Consider the following 18,189-nt stretch of genomic DNA (forward strand, 5'->3'; position numbering starts at 1 on the left):
CCTTGCCATAAAAAATCGCAAGGATGCGGCAAAATGGCAGCGAAGCGCCCGCCGCTCCCGCTTCTCCTTTCCGCCCCCCATGACGAGAGTTCGTGGGAAAGGCGTTGGAGAGCCGCTGCTGCTGCCCGCGCCCTGGAAATCGCGGGCTGCCGGCGAAACACCCCCCGTGTATATTTACCCCGAAGAAAATCGCAATAAGTTAAATGGAACTTAATGCCCCCACCCCACTTTCTGGTATGTTGTTATTTATAGGCGGTTCCGGCTGTTTTGTAATTGACTTGAAAATTGTATTATTTTTTTTAAGAAATAATCCACTGGGCTCCTTCCTTAGCAACTTTGCTTAGTAAGATTGCCCCTGAAATTTGTCGCCCTCCCTTTCGAATCTGCGCTGTCCCTGCAGAGGATAAAACGCCTGCTTGATTCCAGCTGCACTGCTGCTCCCTTTGCACGGCCACACCAGGTTATGTAACGCGCGCCGCCTTCCTTTCAGCGGCAATGGAGCTTGGGCTCTTGTCGGGGCTTTTTTTCTCTCTCTCGCTCCCCTCCCCGCCCGCCGGGGCTGTGTTGGCATTTAAAAGCTGCGTCACGACAAGCAGCGATTCGGCAGGTGAAGCTGTCAGCGCAGATACAATGGGCGAGGAAAGCTTCACATTTGCTGATTTCCTGCTTGGCAGGAGGCTGTTGGAAGACAATCGGAGCCATCCTGAAAAACGAGTCGGGGTTAGGCCATTAGAGAATTGGGAGGCTTTCATTCAGACAAACTAAAATATCCTTGCTTGCTGAGATTAGGTAATGCTGTCATGTTTCTTTTAAACCAGTGGCTCTTAACCATGTTTGGGCCATGGGCTCTTCTGAGAACTTGATGAAAGCTATGGACCCCCCTCCCCCAAAAAAATATACACAAACACATATATACACAAAAACTAAACACAAAATATGCATACAAATTTTATTTACAGCATTGGGAGAAAAAAGTACTGTTATTTTTTGGGTACAGATCCCCTGAAACATAGGTAAAGAACCCCATTTTTAAACTAAGAAGCCGCTCTGCTGACACCTTTCAATTCAGACCCAAGGTCTACAACATCCCTTGTTAGTTTCCAATTTTGGAGAAATACTGTCTGTTGATCCCTAGGACAGGCAATATCCAAATTCTTCAAATAATACCTTTTTATAGTGTTCTTTATTTTTATTAAATCATTTCGGCATACGACAACAGTTTGCAGATAAATATTGAAATATCCCACCCTAGCCCAGAAGCTGGTGTTTAGGCAATACAGTACATACATCTACTCTTTGTACAGATGGTGATGAATAGTTTAGGTTAACCAAAAAGTTTTAAACTGTGAGGGGACCTCTCTACTTTTGTTTTTAGCTGTGTGCATAATAAAACTGCCATTCATTTACAAAGGAGTCTTTGTGCTTCATTCTAATAATACCTTTTTATTGGATGAATTGCATTGGCAGGTGACAGACTTCTGATATGTACTGAATTCTTTTTTAGATCCAATGGAAACTATATGAACCATTTCAGATATTGTTGCCTTTTTAAAAGCAGCATCTAAACTAATATCCAATTCAATCTTTGTTTGGATGCAAGGCACATTAAAATGCTTAAAATGCAACTAGGTTGTTCTGTTTCTTTATTTGGATTGAAGCTGGTGTGTGTGTACACCACTTCCCAAACCAGCAACAGGAACACATGGGATGCAGAGTAAATGGAAGTGTGTACACAGCCACTCTACACACCTCCAGTTTCTGATTGTCTTTTACATATGTAACACCCGTGTCTGAGAAATTAGCCAGTTGCCTGCCCTGGAGATGGTTGTACTCCCCTTGAAGGAGCAAGCATACAGTCTGGAGATGCTTTGGGAACCAGCTTTTGTCACTGGAGGCACAGCTGACAATAATACCACACTGAGAGCTTACACAGAGTTCATCACTCTGTGGCTACAGATTAAGCCGCATTGGAGCTGTGGGACTGAAGGGAGAAAAGAATAAAAATGCCAACCGCCAGGAAAACCAATTATTCTAAGGGCTTTGGTAAAAAAGGTAACTAATCCATTAACCAAAGGCTTTGGAAAAAGTGGTGCAACTACAAATTATGGATGTGATACTAACAGTGGGCCTTATACAGGCAGGTTGATGGTTTCTCATGATATGACAGATACTTGAAGCAAATCTGTAGTGACAATTAATATTTCAGTCATGTCTGAATGTAAGAACTAGAAACGTCTTTTGTCAGTTTGGCTGGTACAACAGCTACAGCCGTTCTTGGACTTGACCACAGTACAGTAGTAGTCCAGGCACCGTTAAAGATTGGATTTTGCCAATGAACTCTGTGTAAGGCTTCCCTTGTGCTTGGTCTGGAAACTGCAGTTAGTGCAGAATGCTGCACGACTGGTAACAGGAGTGAGACCCTGTCAGCATATTACACCTCTGCTCAGAGATCTGTACTGGCTGCTGGTTTGTTACTAGGTCAAATTCAAGGTGTTATTATTAGTATATAAAGCCTTCAACAGCTTGGGACCAGTTTGCTTGAAGGATCGCCTTACCCCATCTACGCCCATTTGACGGCTTCGATCTGAGGAGCTGGCACTTCTACAAGTGCCACATAATAACCATTCTGCACCTACACTCTGAAACGCCCTGCCAATTAATATTAGGCAAGTGCCATCACCATGTTGTTTTCAGCACCTGCAACAGACATTTTTGTTTTGGCAAGTCTGCCAAGGCATGCAACTTTAACATGTCATTTTATTATAAACCCTAAACAACATAGGCCCCAAATATCTGAAAGATACTTCCAGCTCTACAGATCCTCTTGGGTGTCAAGAGAGGGCCCTTTTGGTTCCACCACCCCTCTGCAGTCTTGTGTGTTTTTTCAAGAAGAGGACATTTCTTGAGAACATTTTCAAGGAGAGGACATTCCGTTATGATTTACAGTATCAAAGGCCTTAGGTCAATAAACACCATATACAGGAATTGGGTTTGCTCTCTGCATTTTTCTTGACGCTGTCGAGCAGTGAAAATCATACCCACTGCCCCCCCCAAGAAGGTCGAAAACCAGGATTCAGGAAGGGTGTCCTCAGATATAGTTAGGAGAAGGTTTGCTAAGATCCTTCAAGAATTTTGCTGGCTGCAGCTAATAAAGAGATGCCTCAATATTTCCGCAATACATTTTATCACCTTTTTTTAAAAAAATCATTGATAATTTTGGCATCCCTAAAGTCTGCTAGGATCTCTTCTCCCAGATTTTTCTGATGAGCTTCTGTGAAGTAAAACCAATTCTGCCCACTTTGAAGACTTTGGCAGGTATCCCATCAGGTCCGCTGACTTTTTTGTTTTTCATTTGGTTAATAGCAGTACACAACTCTCCCAGATTTGGAGATATTGCAAGCTCATGTCTAATTTGTTTTTGCAGGGCCACCGTTTTTATCTGTAAGCTGCCTTGAGTCCTTGGCAGGGAAAAAGGTAGAGAACAGCTGCCTGGATACTTGTGGAGCGACAAGAGAAACACGAGAACAGTGATGACTAGATGCTCATTGTGGGCAGGTGGCGCTGTTACGTGAGTGAATATGGGGAAGAGTGTCATATCACCTAGGGATTCTTACAGTCCGCATATCTCATCTTTGTCCTTCCTCTCCCAAAGGAAAGCTCCCAGGGTCTCCATTCCAGCTGCACCAGTTGTAGAACACACAAGTAGCCATTTGCAACATTACTCATCTTTTCTACAGTAGGGAGTTGCTCTGTAGTTTCAGTTTGTTCTGTTCCATATGCCCTGGTTCATATCCTACACGCATGAGCGTCGTGACTGTTTGGCCAGCAGCGGCAATACCCAAAGACGAGTCTGCTATTGTGCTCCTCGTTGCTTTCCCTGGGATGTAGTGGAAGTTTGTTTGCAATGGGGTTATAGCAGCCACCAGGGCCTCTGTTTTTACACAGTACAGATTTACCCTATATCCCATTGTACAAGGAATACTCCTGCGGCCTCGCAGATAAGGTAGTGATGTTAAGCCAATCCACATTTTGTCCCTATTCTGGTGGGAGATACTATGTGGCCTTGAGTGCTTTCCACGTCTTTCTTTCCTTGGGGGAGTTGGAGTAAGTGCAGGTGCCATACTTTGAGGCATGGTCTCCCCTTCCATGCTTACCTGTGTGTCATGGGAGGGTGCCTTGTTCTTAGACCACCATTTGCAGGAGTGGAGATTTTTAATGGGTACAGTAATACCTCCATGATCGTCCGCTTTGTCTAGCATCCATTCTGGCGAATGTCCACGGTAAACCCGGAAATACCGGAATGGGTTACTTCCGGATTTGTTGCTTGTGCACGTACAGAAGTGCAAACCGCTCCGTGCACAGACGCGGCACTTTGCCCTGCGTCCTTTTCAGCTAGCGTCCGGGGCTCCGGAACGGATCCCAGCCGCAAAACAAGGTATTAGTGTCCTGACATGTGCTCACAGCAGCCTAAAGAACAAAAGATGAACAGAATCTGGGCCATAACTAGGATAGTCATGTTTACAGACATTGGACTTTACATGTTGGCCTTTGGCAATCCAATATGTGGCTGTGTGCTAGGACAGGCTTGCCTGCATGTAGGCTCTGAACCATTCCCTGCACCATTCTACTTTTTGTAACAGCATTTTAAGTTAACCAGTGTGTTTTACAATCTTCTTATCCTTACGATGACATTGTCAAGCAGATCATAGTGCTGCTTGAACGTTATAACAAAACAAACAGCACTAGTCTCTTAAAAATACAGTGGCATGAACTGTCTTGGGCTAGACTCCACTTCACTAGATGCATCATTCTTAGTAACCCACAAAAGCATATTGTTACACTTGCCAGCTTTAAACTGCTGCTGGACTGTTGTCTTATTTCTGGTGTAAGCCATGGCTAGCTGGCTACCTCTTTGATTAAAAGTGTGCCAGAGTTGTGTACTCAGTATCATACAATGAGCCATATTCTGATGGGCTGGTTTTTTTTTTTTTTAAAGGTATAAGACAAGGCTCTTGCCAGTTGGATTACTGAGAAGGAAAATGTGCTGCCAATATTGTGCCCAATCAAAATGTGACACAACCTAAGTATTTTAAGTTGTATAAGAGGAGACACAATTAAGAATAATGAGCCTCAGAAATGAATGAATAGCATGAGCATGTACAAGAGTGTGCTTGCTTCCCCAACATGGAATTTGTTTGTATTTACCGTAATAACTTCAGCCTAAGCCCTTAGTCAGCTATGTGATACATGGAATCACTTTTTTTTACCAAAATGCCAAGGGGGAAAAAGAAAAAAAAAAAGACAAAAGTTGATTTTACAGCAACAAATAATTATTATTGTATTGCTAAGGCGGGGGGGCGGGGCGGGAATCAGGAATCAGCTACATTGGCAAAGGAAAAGCGCTTTATACGGGTTGTTTATCCTTTCTAACACTGTGACACCAGGTGGCGCTGTGGAGTTCTGTTTTTGCCAGCCCGATTTCTCATACAAAGTTTAGAACGCGTTTATGAAATGCTTCTTTGATGTGTCTCAATCCAGCCTCAGTGTCTTACGTGTTCCAGTTCCCTAGAACAGCTCCAGTCTAGGTTTCACCAAAAACATGGGAAGCTAGGCTCTCTGGCAGATTTTTGGTGGGCTATATCACACCTAATGATAGAGTTTGTGATTTGGTCACCATCATTTGTACATCTTACAATCACCACCATCGAGTTCTGCAATCCATCTGCCCAACGGCAGTTTGTACACGTACACAATAAATGTACCTAGGTCCAATCAAGCTATAAATACGAGCACACGCCCTTTCTCAGGTGGAACGGGCGGAGAGAGGCAGCGGCTGTTGGGACTCACATGCTAAAGCCAGGCACCTCGGTGGGCTAGCGCCAGTCGCAGCAGACTGGCTGCATCTCCTGTTCCTCCTCTTAGCAGACCTTGCTCTCTCATCCCTCCCTTCCTCCTCCTCGCCGCCTTCTGGCTCCCTCTCAGGGACCCCCTTGCCGTGCCGCCATCTTGGGAGCCGGCCCAGCCGAAACCAGGCAACATCCGGGGACAAGCCTGCTCTGAGCCAATTTTTGTAAGGTCGCGAATATAAGCCGCACTTTAACTTTTCACGGTCAGAATTTGGGGGAAAAAGTGAGGCTTATATTCAGGCCAATACGGTATTTTTATATGACATTCTTGTTTCAAAGCATCAACCTTAAACCAACTTCCTACTGTGCACCTGTATTACCAAGTTTCCAGGCTCACACCATCCATTACTGGTCAAAAAGAAATATACGTCCCGGCACATCTCTCCTTTCCTCTCAGCATAATTACCCTGTGACTTCCATCAGCTGTTAATGAGGGTTAGTTGTTGTAGAATTGACAGATTAGCATTTTAAAAAAATAACTTGAATTCTCAATCTCCCAGTCATCAAACAAAAATGGTATAATTGTGGTAACAACATTTATTTTTTATTTTATTTTTTACAAACAAGAGACTCACAGTATTTCCAGTGGTGTTCATTCACACAAACACGCAGGCCAGTGAAATGAAATGAGATAAGGGAACAGCAAGGCAGCGGAGGGAAAGAAACACGAGGGCTTGGCTCTGCTGCTGTGTAGGTGTGGCCTTGGAAATGAGCTCGGACCATGTTCGGAGCAGATTTGTGCTTCTGATAGGTCTACCATGGCAGCAGCCCTGTTAATATTACATATGCCACGGCTGAATTGCCATTATGAGAAGAGGAAGAAGGGAGAACTTGCGAAGCTAGGGCCAAGGAGCTTGCAGTTCTAGTAACATACAAATTTATCACCTGGCGTCAAGATGTCGCCAAATCCCTTGCAACTTATCAAATGGCATTTGATCTCTCCTGAGAGCTTGCAGTTCTTCGCATCTCTGCAATTGATTGAAGGCAATTCCGAGGAGAACACCATGCACCAACAATACAGAGGCCAATTGTATGCCTTGTGTCCCTTCCAGGAATGATCTATTCAGCATGTACATAACAGCCTCCTGGCAGTGGCTGTCAGGAGTTCTTTTATGAAGGTTTGCCAAGAAAGGAACAATATCACATACCAGGGCAGCTTGTTGGCAAAACGGAAGGGGCTGCCTTGCCATGCCGCCACCATCTACCTACTCCTGCTGCTGCTGCATCTGCTACTGGACCAAAATCAGTGCCAATGGTGGGGCACCCATGGAGGCTTCTGCTGCCTGAAGCAGTCGTGTCATCCAGCCCTACGGCTGGGCCAGCTCTGCCACATACCATTTCAACAGATTTCACTTCTTCCCCCCTGCCTGTCCTGTCAGTAGCTTCCTTGAACAAGGAGGAACTTTCCAAAAGAAAGGCCCCAGTAACCCCCCCATTTCAGCTTCCAGTGGAAAATGAGAGGTCTTTGCATAAGGATCCTTGGTACCATGTATTCTATTATCTAGATGTGTAGATCATCCAGCACTTTTTATTGTTATTTTCTTACTGATGTTTTATTGATCCTGCAATAATCTATGTTGTTCGCAGGCTTAATAAAAGTGTGGTGTATGCACATCTAAATAAATAATCACAGTAATCCCTGGGTAGTTTCCAGAATATCATAAAAATAACAGCAGTTGCAAAAATACACGCCAGTTAAACCAACAATTAAAAGTATATTTTAAAGAAGCACAGAACAGTCTAAAACCCTGCAATTTTTTTTTTTTTGAAGTCTCACTGGTTCTCTCCAAATGCCTGAGAGAGCAAGAATGTTTGGGGTTGGTGTCAGAAGAGCTTCTGCAAGTAATTTGAGACTATGCTGAGCTTGATGGATCAGTGTTTTGACTCAGGATAAGGCAGCTACCCAGGTTCTTTGTATGCAGACGTTATACAATAATTTCTGTTTGTTTTTATTTTTTCTCTAACAGAAACATGCCAGGTCAATTGTCATGTCAATCAATGTCAAAATGCATAAAGTATGAGACAGATTCAACTAACATATCCCACTACTAGAAGCCTGCACAAGGACATCCTGTTATGCAATAGGATCCTACTCAGAGTAAATCCATTGAAATCAATGAGCATGACTAACTTATCCCTTTAAATTTCAGTGGGCCTACTCCAAGGAGGACTTGCATTGGCAATAATAATAATAATAATAATAATAATAATAATAATAATAATAATAATAAATTTGATATTTATACCCCACCCATCTTGGCTGGGCTTCCCCTCTTACAACTCATCATTGACGGTTTTTACAATGCTACATGGGTGCATGGACCATTCTAATTTAGGATCATAATTCTACATCAAGCAAATACAAACTAAAATTATTTGTGGGAGAGAAAGGAAGTGTTAGTATTTTTTCATTTTGGTTAAAATAGTGCTATACCATCATTTTCTAAATGCATGGGAAAGTATGCAAAATATTCAGATGTACTGTATACATTTCCCCCTTTAAAAAAAATGTAAGAAGATTCAGCTGGGTGGAAGGCAAGCAGAGAAATCATTGGGTGGTAGCCAAAAAGCCATTTTTGAAGTAGGTACTGGAGAAGACAAAGTGGCTAAAAAAAATGATCTCATTGGGGTGGCATATTTTAAAATTTATAAACTAAAACTGCAATAGAAGCTATAAGAGCAATGCATGCATTTGCCAAATAGTTCTGTCCTTTTAAGATGCATTTTTAATGCATGCATATTCCATGGCAACCTTATGGAAATCTCAGCAAACGTTCCAAATATAGCGTTTACCCAATTCATCCTAAGGGTTTGTTTTTAAGTTGCCTTGTTTTTCCCTTCTTTATTTCCTTCTGGACCTCCCAAACACTTTAATGACAGCATTGATTTCATGGCACCTTCCCTGGAGGTTTAAGCGAGGGCTGCAATGCACTGGCAGTTTAAAGACCAAGGAACATGAAGGGCTTCTCTCCTTTCATAAAGGTTACTTCTTATAACAACACATTTATTGGGAGATGAAAAAGAAAAACTAATACCTGTATGTTGGAAGCAGGAGACTTGTGAGTTTTCCCAGTGGAATATGCCCCCCCGCCCCCCGCTTCTTCTTCTGCGATGTTAATCTGGTGTCTGCTGCTTTGTTTTTGCTATGTGCTCTTGTAGGCACTTGGAGAACTATTGGGATTATCAGTGACTTCACCAGAGACCGAAACTTAAGCTGCTAAGAGGAAGAGGGAGTTTGCAACACCTAAACACCTTAAAAAGCAAAACAAAACTCCATGCACACATGGCAGAAAAATGATCTGAATGCATCCTAAAGATGGTTGTGTGAGAAAGGGCACAGTATGCAAATACAACAAAGGATCTTGTGGCACCTTCAAGTTCTTTGTTAATCTTTAATGTGCCATAGGACTTTTTTTGTTGTCTTTGCTACTCTTCTGGGATTTGTACACAAAGAGCTACACACACAGCACTTTTGATGCAGGTACACATCTGCATCCATGATGAGATCTTGATAGTCATTTTGGGAGGAAAGACTGGCCTTTCATGCTGTGTTGCCGTCATGATTCATTTGATACGTGCAGATAGACACCCACCATAGGGATTCTGTTGAAATTTCTAGGCTCTTTAAGGAATATTGAAGGGTTTACTATATTAATCATAAACAAACCTTTTGATTCCTGAGGTGAGTTCCAGCACCTCTTAGAAAAATAGCACTGGATGTCCCTATTTTCATCAGAGAAATATTGTAGGGTATGCACTCATCAGAATCATGCATAACTGTGAGAGGAACAAGCATTTGCCAAGGAGAGGCTCCTCCCTGTTTCCCCCCATCCCACCTTCTTCTGTGTCCCAAAGGACCTGCACATTGGCGATTGTGCACCAGTTGGATGCACCTAAAATGGCCGCCGCCTGTGTATCCTGGCCCCAGGATACCCCACAGCCCAGAAACTCTGGGAAATTGCAATCAAATATCACTAGCAAGCTTAGGGCTGGTTAATGCATGAAGCGGTTAAGATCACTGAATTGTATTGCTAGACTCAGTTAAGTCACGCCCCTCATATCTAGTGAAGGAGGAAGTGAACCTTTCTTCATTCTCTTCCACCATGTGAAGCCAACCAGGCAATATGTCTGGGCTCGACTGCTTCAAGTTAAGACCATGTATTCAGAAGTATTTTTCCGTATTTTGCAAACCCAATATTTCTGCCTGTGTTCTTCTTGCTGCTGCTTTTTGCTGGAGCTTTTAAGCAAAGCATTTAAACTTATGAATGCTATGGTCTGTTCACTGCAAGAGGAATAGAGAAGGGAAGCACTGTAAGCAGACTAAATGGGATATTTAAAGTGTCTGCAACCTGTGCTCCTCATGCTTCACTGTGCTGCACAATTTTGTAATTTTATGACTCTGCTGTGTAATTTTATGACTCTTGCTGAATCCAGCCTTTTTATTATTATTAATTACCTCACACAGGCGATTGTATTTATTGCACGGAAACCTCAGCCACCCCAACCAGAAACCTTAGCCACGAGCCACAACAAACAACCTGAGGCATTTTCCACCCAGCGCCAGAACTACAGTTCCACAGCTGCTAATGGGACGGAACATAGTCGGGATGGAACTGCTGCAATAGAACAACATGGGCTTTGAAGCCCAGAGTTTATATACCTCTTTAAACAAAAGCTTCAAAACTGTTTCAGACTGAATACAGTATGTGCAGCCATGCCTTTTCCTATGGACTAGTGTAGCCAGGATACTACTTGGCTGCACATATTCAGTCTGAAACAGTTTTGAAGCTTTTGTTTAAAGAGGTATATAAACAGATACTCTTCTTCCTTTCCTTTATGGAGCCCAAATGCATATGCAGTCCTTTAGCCAGTGTAGATAAATGTAGACTCTTGATTAATAGGACCGCCCTCATTGAGAGGGGGCACTTTTTTGTAATGTTGGTCTGATTGGATCCCATTCCCTGAGCTAAGGTAAACTTGGCTTTTAGAGACAGGACATTTATCATGAAGCAATCAGTGTAACTCTTCAGATACTTGTTTCCCGGTTGCTTCCAGCTTGCCTCCTTTTTCTGAGCAAACCAATTCCATTCAAAACTCTTAGCTGAGGTAAAGCATATCCCAGGCTCCTGCAGCAAGCAGCTGACCCAACAGTTTATTTATTAAATTTGTATCCCGCCCTCCCACTCCAAGGTGCTCAGGGTGACAAAAAACAAGTGAATAAAAACACAATTGGGGGCAACATAGGAAGCTGCCTTATACTGAGTCAGACCATTGATCTATTTAGCTCAGTGCTGTCACTTGCTGGCAAATGCTCTCCAGGATTTCCAGTCTTTCCTGGAGACTCCAGGGATTGAACATTGGGACTTCTGCATGCAAAGCAAATGCTCTACCATTAAGCTACTGGTGATAGCACCTTCTCCAGCACTAACATGTAACTATATTGGTGTAAACCTTTCAAGCAGTCGTGCTGTGCTCTGCTGGTCCAAGTGATTTAGTCTCAATCTCTATTCCTGCATAAGTCATAACTAGACAAAAAGATCACAGTGTTGTTTAAAAACAGTGTAATTTTCCTAGAAAAAGAGGTGTTGGAACTCACCATGAATACCTCCTTCATTCTCTTAGAATGGCAATGGCACCTACCTGGTTGGTGCTGGAACTGAGTTCCAGTAAGTTCTGGCTGAAAAAAAACCTGGTTTAGAATGATTTTTAAAAGAACATTAAACTCTAGGTGCCACCCCCCCACCCTCCATCCTCCCAAATGATGATTGGAAAGCGGAGTAATCATGGTACAAGCTATTCTGTGTTGTTCTGCCTTCTGCATAAAGCAAACACAGCTGCACAAAAATATCCTCGGGGTTTCTCAGCCAGAAATTAGCTTGCTTAAAGAAGGTGAACTTCGGTAATGGAGCTTTTAGAATGTAGGCCAAACAGCAGTAAATGTTCAAGTCATGCATAAAACCAAGAGAGGGCATCAAAGCAGATGTAATTAAAGTTCAAGGTTCTGTGCGTAGGCATAAGGTATTAAGGCTGCCGGCAAGCAGAGAGCTGATATATAGTGAGGCCATTTTCCGCAGTAAGAAGGCATTTTGCTGTTATAAACAACAAATTTCCTTCAAAACACCTGGTGACCATAATATAAAAGAACCATGCCTGTACAACTTAAAGATGGCATTGATACCTCAACTGGAAGCTGCGCTATATGCTCAGTCTGCAGACTCTGGAAGACTCCATCAGCAAGAACCCACTTGTCAGGCAGTACCTTGCTTCTATAGCTTGGCTCTTCTAGTTCCTTATGGATGGTGTCTCTAACAGTATCCAAGAAATTCTTGTCTCGGTCACCAGCTCCACTGTATACCATATTACTTTCTTGTTCAATTCTCTTCCTTCCCATCAGAATTCCTTCCTAGCATATAAACTTGGGTGCAAGATCCCTCATTCTACTAAATCTTCAGGCTAATGCAAGTCACACAAAGGATTGCAGCTCTTCCCATTCGTAGAAATCTGGATTAACCTCCTTTACTTTGATTTTTAAAAAACCTTCGATTCTGGTTATCATTGCTTTTAAGTGCAAATTAACTATGTTACGCACATTTCAAAAAATTGCACATTTATTCCATTTGCAGTACGACGTTTATGGGAAATTGATCTGAGGTTTACAGCACAGAATTATGGAACCACTCACATGGAGTGAAGCAGAGCTCAAAATTCACATACTAAAAAGTATCATGCCTGATCAGACCAATGGTCCATATATGTTCCTCTAGACGTAGGGGAACCAAACACTGCCTGCCAGCTGACAGGGCTTTACAGAGCAGCAAGTCTGGGGCAGAGGTGGGAGGCTGGATAGTTGCTGCATGAGCTCCTGGCTGTTGCTGCGTTTGGGCCTGGATCAAGCTTGCTGTCATCACACAACGTCAGTAGGATAGGCTCAGGATTCCACAGATCCCCTCACTGCCTCTCAAGGTTCCAATTGGAGGTTCCAATGAATGGAGGTACCAAGGGCAGGTTTTATTCATCTTCCAGTCGGGACACTGAGGGCTTCAGCACCTTGAGTGGGCTGGGAAATGAAGCCCTGTGGTTACTTAGACACCCTCCATCACTTCCCTGGAATGTTCAGACATGTTCTCTCCCCTGGCAAGTTCTCTGTATCTAGGAGGAGATGTACCTAGAAGGAGGAGTGATGTGCAGGATAGACTCAGGTAGAAGAAAATGGCACACAACTTGGGTGCCAACTTGAATAAAATATTGGGGGGGGGGGGGGTCATGTAAGCCACACCCCACATAATTGATCACATGATGTGGCACATGCACACTATTTGAATGGTAATGCTGATCAACTTGGGGGCGGGGGCTTGGTCCCTTCAAATATTTCATTGGGAGACCAAAGGGACCTGAACCCCTAGGAATTGGCTCCTATGGTGTTTTTGTTTTTTAAAAAAGTGTGGCTGTGGAAGCGCCCTATCTGGATTGAACTCCAAGGGGGCTTTAAGCATTTCCCATGAGCTCTATTTTCCCCTATGAAAATTGCTCCCCCAAGCTTCTATTGGCCCCAGAAAGGAAACTGAAATTTGCAGCCATAGTGCAAATGGAGGGGAGGGGCTCCCCACTCTCCCAAAGGGCTGTAGCTCAGTGAGAGAGCATTTACTTTGTATGCAGAAGGTTCCTGGATTCATCTCTAGGTAGGAGTAGGAATAGGGTTGCCTGGAAGTTGCTGAGGTTTTTTCAGGAAGACCCCAAAAATGCGAACAAAAGAGCACTTTTTTGATTGACTTGCCTAAAGTCCAGGACAAAGTGCCTCCTCTCAGAAATTCCCCCTGGAATTTCTATTCCGCCTTTGAAATCCTGGTAATGTCTGGGAAAATCCAGGTGCACAGCAGCCCTAAGTAGGAAAGTCTCCTCTCTTAAAACCCTGGAGAGCTGCTGCCAGACAGTGTGTACAGTACTAAGCTGAATGGACCAGTGGTCTGACTCCAGGTAGCTGTCAAGCAGCTTCCTATGTCTCTGCACATGGGTCGGCAAACTAAGGATCTGGCCCAATCACCTTCTAAATCCGGCTCATGGACGGTCTGGGAATCAGCGTGTTTTTACATGAGTAGAATGTGTGCTTTTATTCAAAATGCATCCCTGGGTTATTTGTGGGGCACAGGAATTCGTTCATCCCCCCCCCCAATATAGTCTGGCCCCCCACAAGGTCTGAGGGACAGTGGACCGGCCCCCTGCTGAAAAAGTTTGCTGACCCGTCCCTGCATTTCAAAGAGCAGCTTTTACAGTAGCAGAGGAAATAATTAATTTCTCCTTCCATGCCTGCAATGACCCTGATCATTATCACATGCCCCAGTTGGTTGATATTTTCATTTTAAAAGCAACAACCCTGCAGGCTAAATGCAAAGATACATTTAGCATCGTATCATATGAGAGGAGGAAATGATAACTAGCATACTTGTAGCAGCCTGCTCCACCCTTCTTCTTTTTTGCCAAATTATCAGAGCATTCCTTTTTAACCTCACATCCCATGCTCCATCCTACATCAGTCTGAAGTCTCCTGGTGCTCAGCAACATTCCATGCAGCGGCTACTGAATGAAACTCTCTTGGAAAATATAATTGTTTCAGAATAACAGGTCACTCCACTTCATCTAGAACACTTTGCCCTGGCAGTTTTCTAGGTATCTGTTTAGCTGGGAGAACGAGCAAACCAGGAAGTTGAATCTGAGGACTGATTCACACAGTCAGGCTACGCGAATCACAAGCACAAGCAATCATGGCATTTCATGATCATGCAGAGGGAAACCATGGCCAGAATCAGGGTGGTGTGGGTGCCAAGCCGAGGGGGCACAAAATAATAACAAACAAACAAACAAACAAATTATTGTGAAAATAATAAGTATTTTTTTTGGGGGGGGGAGGAATCAAATTTGGTCCATGCTCAGAATGCCATATGACCAAAATCGGCCCCTGCAAACTGGAGGAAGTGAGTGAAGAGCTAAGGAATACGACCGCAGCTGCTTGCATGTATGTGCTCTCACCATCAGCACATGGTCATATGAGACGGCTGCATTGAGGAGGGGCTGGAGGATGGTGGGCTAAGCCCCCTTCCACATCCAACTGCATGGACTATGAGAAATATCTGTTTTCACAGTCAGCAACTTTTCCACACCTTTCTCTTGCCTCTGGTTTGTGAGCAGCAGATGGTAAGGAAGGACAACTCTGCAGAAAAGGTTCCGGTTTGGCCTTGAGGGTCTTCTGTTGTGCAGCATGATCCCTAAAGTAAGGGAACTGACTGCAAAACAACCCAAGGTCTTTACCATAGCAATATATTAACCAACATAGATGGCTATCAGTTATTATTGGCAGGTGTTGAGAGATTCCCACAAGAGCCTGTCCAGTGTTCAGGGATGATGGGAGTTGTACTCCTGCAGCTTCCAAGATATCCAGCAGCAGTGGAAGCGATCCCTGTTTTCAATGCTATCTTATCTGTTGTGGCCTGTCTTTGATTTGTGTTCCTTTTGTGTGGGCTGATTTGGAATGTTATTTCTCTCACACACAGTTCCTTATTCAACACAAGAAATAATAAAGGAGACAAAATACGTTTGCACACCTCTACTCTCCCCACCCAAAAGTCCCTCATTTGGAACAGCTGAAGTCATACACCTTCAGGTCCATGAGCATGGGCATAGCCGGGGGGGGGGCAGGGAGAGGCTGCTGCCCCCCCAGTCAATAAAAATACATTAGTGGGGGACAGGCCCTAATAAAAAGCCTGCTTCTCACTAAAAATCCTGGCTATGCCCATGTCCATGAGTCTGATGTCAGAGATGCTGAAGCACTCCAAAGCTTCATATTTAAAAGGCTGAGCACGGTTAAAACAATTTTGGCCCACTAAAAAAGGAACTGCTCTGGTTCTTCCAAAATGGATTTTTAAGTGGTGGCAGGTTTATAAATACTGTTACACTGTTTCTACACACACACACACACACACACACACACACACACACACACACACAGTGAATGGCAGCACAAAACCAGAAAACTGCACAAGCAAACTACACTAAAAATTGTGCACGGAGAATCTGCTTGTGTGCTTTTGCACACTTATTGGGCAGCTTCTTCTTTTTATTCTTTATCTTTTAAAATATATTTTTATTGAAATTTTCCGGTTTACAAAAGCATGTGCAATGCCTCTTTTTTCAAGTTACATTTTCTACAGATCAGTCTCATTTATTGAGACATTGGTATTACATTAGGAAGAAAAGGGGGAAACAGGTGGAGGGGGGATGTTAAAGGGTGTGTGTGGTGGGTTGGGTGGCAATGCTTCTACTGTATTCCTGTTTTGTGTATGTGTGCCACTTATGTGGGTTCTCTTTACTAATTGCATGTATTTCTGTGGTGATGAGAGAGGTTGGGGGTGGCCTAGGCTAGGGTGTGGCTGGTTGTCTTTGGCTGTAGTGAAAATTGTTTTCATGTGTGAGTGGGCTGGGTGGGTGTTTTTGGATCAGGTTAGCCAGATTGATTCTAATGCTGTTGGCAGGTTCTTGTTGGGCTGTGTATGTGATAAAGGGTAACCATACCAGGGTGAAGGCGTCTTCTTCTATTTGTCCCCATGTCAGTTTCAGTTTGTTGGTTAGTTTTTCTAATAAGGCTGTTTCCCATACTACAGTATTTGACACCATTGGTCTATGCTTGCTCCTGACAGGTCTCTCCAGTGTCTGGCTATGATGCTTCTGGCTGCTGAGAGTAGGTGGGTTATGAGCTCTTTGTGCTGTGAGTGGGCATTATTAGCTGTTTCTTTTTTAAGGTACATATGCAGCTAACTGTCAGTACTTAATTGGTATAATAGAGTCAACAAATTAGAAGGCAGGGACAAACGCAAACGCACTGGATGCCATCCACAGGCAGAGGACTAGCTCCAGGTCCTGCTAGCAGATAAAAAACAACAGGGAGAATTTGTTGTCCTTGCCTCACTTTGCTAACATACAAAGCACCATCCATAACAGATGAAAATAGACACTTCTGCTTAGCTAAATGGCAGAATCCTGGCAATGTTACATTTTTCATGCTTGTGTGTGACCCTAGGAACATGGACTTTAAGAAAGGCTGTGTGTATCCTACAGTACTGTGGAAGGATGCAGGGCATGATACTGAACAGAGAAGTCAGTATCCTGGGCATTTCAGCTTTCTCTCTCTTTTTTTTAAAAAAAGCAAGTTTCTAGTTGGGCTTGAAAGTATACTGCAGTTCTTAATGAACTCTCAGAAGCCAGAGAATTTCCAAATAAAGTTTTCAGTGCTCCTAAGGCATAATTTATTGTCCTTCTCCATGACCAGCAAATGTTAATTGTATGCATGTAGATTCAGAAGCAAGCCCTACTTTGTTCAATGGACTTATTCTCAGGAAAACATGCACAGAATTCACATATCAATTTGCATAATTTATAGCTTTTGTGGAAGCCAGCTTTAAAACAACATGGAGAGCACCATGCTTAGTTATACAAGCATTGTTACTTCCTTTGTTCAGGCGGTAGGTTTTGTATGTGTGTCTGCAGATAGACATTTACCAGCTGCTGCTGTTGAGCCACTTACAGTGCTCCTTCTGGTCCCCCAAAACAGCAATAAAGCCTTTATTATTGTCTTTATCCACGCCTTTCTTCCTCCACCCAGTGGATTAACTGTCAGAAGACTAATTTCCCTGCATCTCATGGCTCTATGGTTTAAGAGGATGAACTGATGCTTGGGCAATCTCAGGATGGAGTGGCATACCTCCTCCCCTCCAAATATTCCACAATGTTCATTCAGACTACATGAGACGCATCACAGGAAATTAGCAACTCTTTCACAAGACATTCACTTTTAGAATAACCCTTGAACCAAACCAAACCAAACCACAATTGTTTCTTTAACTTCCAGTAAAGTGTATATAGAATTGCACCCTTAATGCTAGGAGCGGAAAAGTTCACATAAGTGGCCCTGATGCACATATGATGCATATACTGGTAAACCCAGTTTTTTGAGTGTTGATAAATTTAATTATTTTGTAGTTTCCTCAGCAAAAAAGGGGCTTTGCAACTTGAGTTGTAAATATATATTGCCAAGTGAATTTACAAGCACTGTGAGATAGGATACTTTCTGTCTCTTGAAGGAATAAATTGGTCCTAATACACAACTCATATGAATACACACATTTGCCTCAGAACAAGCAGCACTTGCAGCACTATTTTATTTTGATGGGACTTACTAAAATAAATGTGCCTAAGATCATACTGTGTCAGATAGTGCAAATGTGAAGTTAGCATG

General features: G+C 43.2%; 1 long non-coding RNA gene across 2 annotated transcripts; it reads left to right on the top strand.

Moving 5' to 3' along the window:
- The first annotated feature begins 33 nt into the window (after positions 1–33).
- On the top strand, positions 34–8,099 carry LOC309368709. 2 transcript variants are annotated; one of them, XR_014167879.1, is made up of 3 exons: positions 34–234; positions 3,425–5,165; positions 5,445–8,099. It is a non-coding gene; the product is annotated as an uncharacterized lncRNA (long non-coding RNA). The 2 variants fall into 2 exon arrangements; XR_014167880.1 differs by lacking the exon at positions 5,445–8,099 and having other exon boundaries at positions 3,425–3,858; positions 3,889–5,296.
- Positions 8,100–18,189: the final 10,090 nt, after the last annotated feature.

This window comes from Podarcis melisellensis, assembly GCF_964234715.1.
Source record: "Podarcis melisellensis genome assembly, chromosome: 4".
In the NCBI taxonomy this organism is placed as follows: Eukaryota; Metazoa; Chordata; class Lepidosauria; order Squamata; family Lacertidae; genus Podarcis; species Podarcis melisellensis.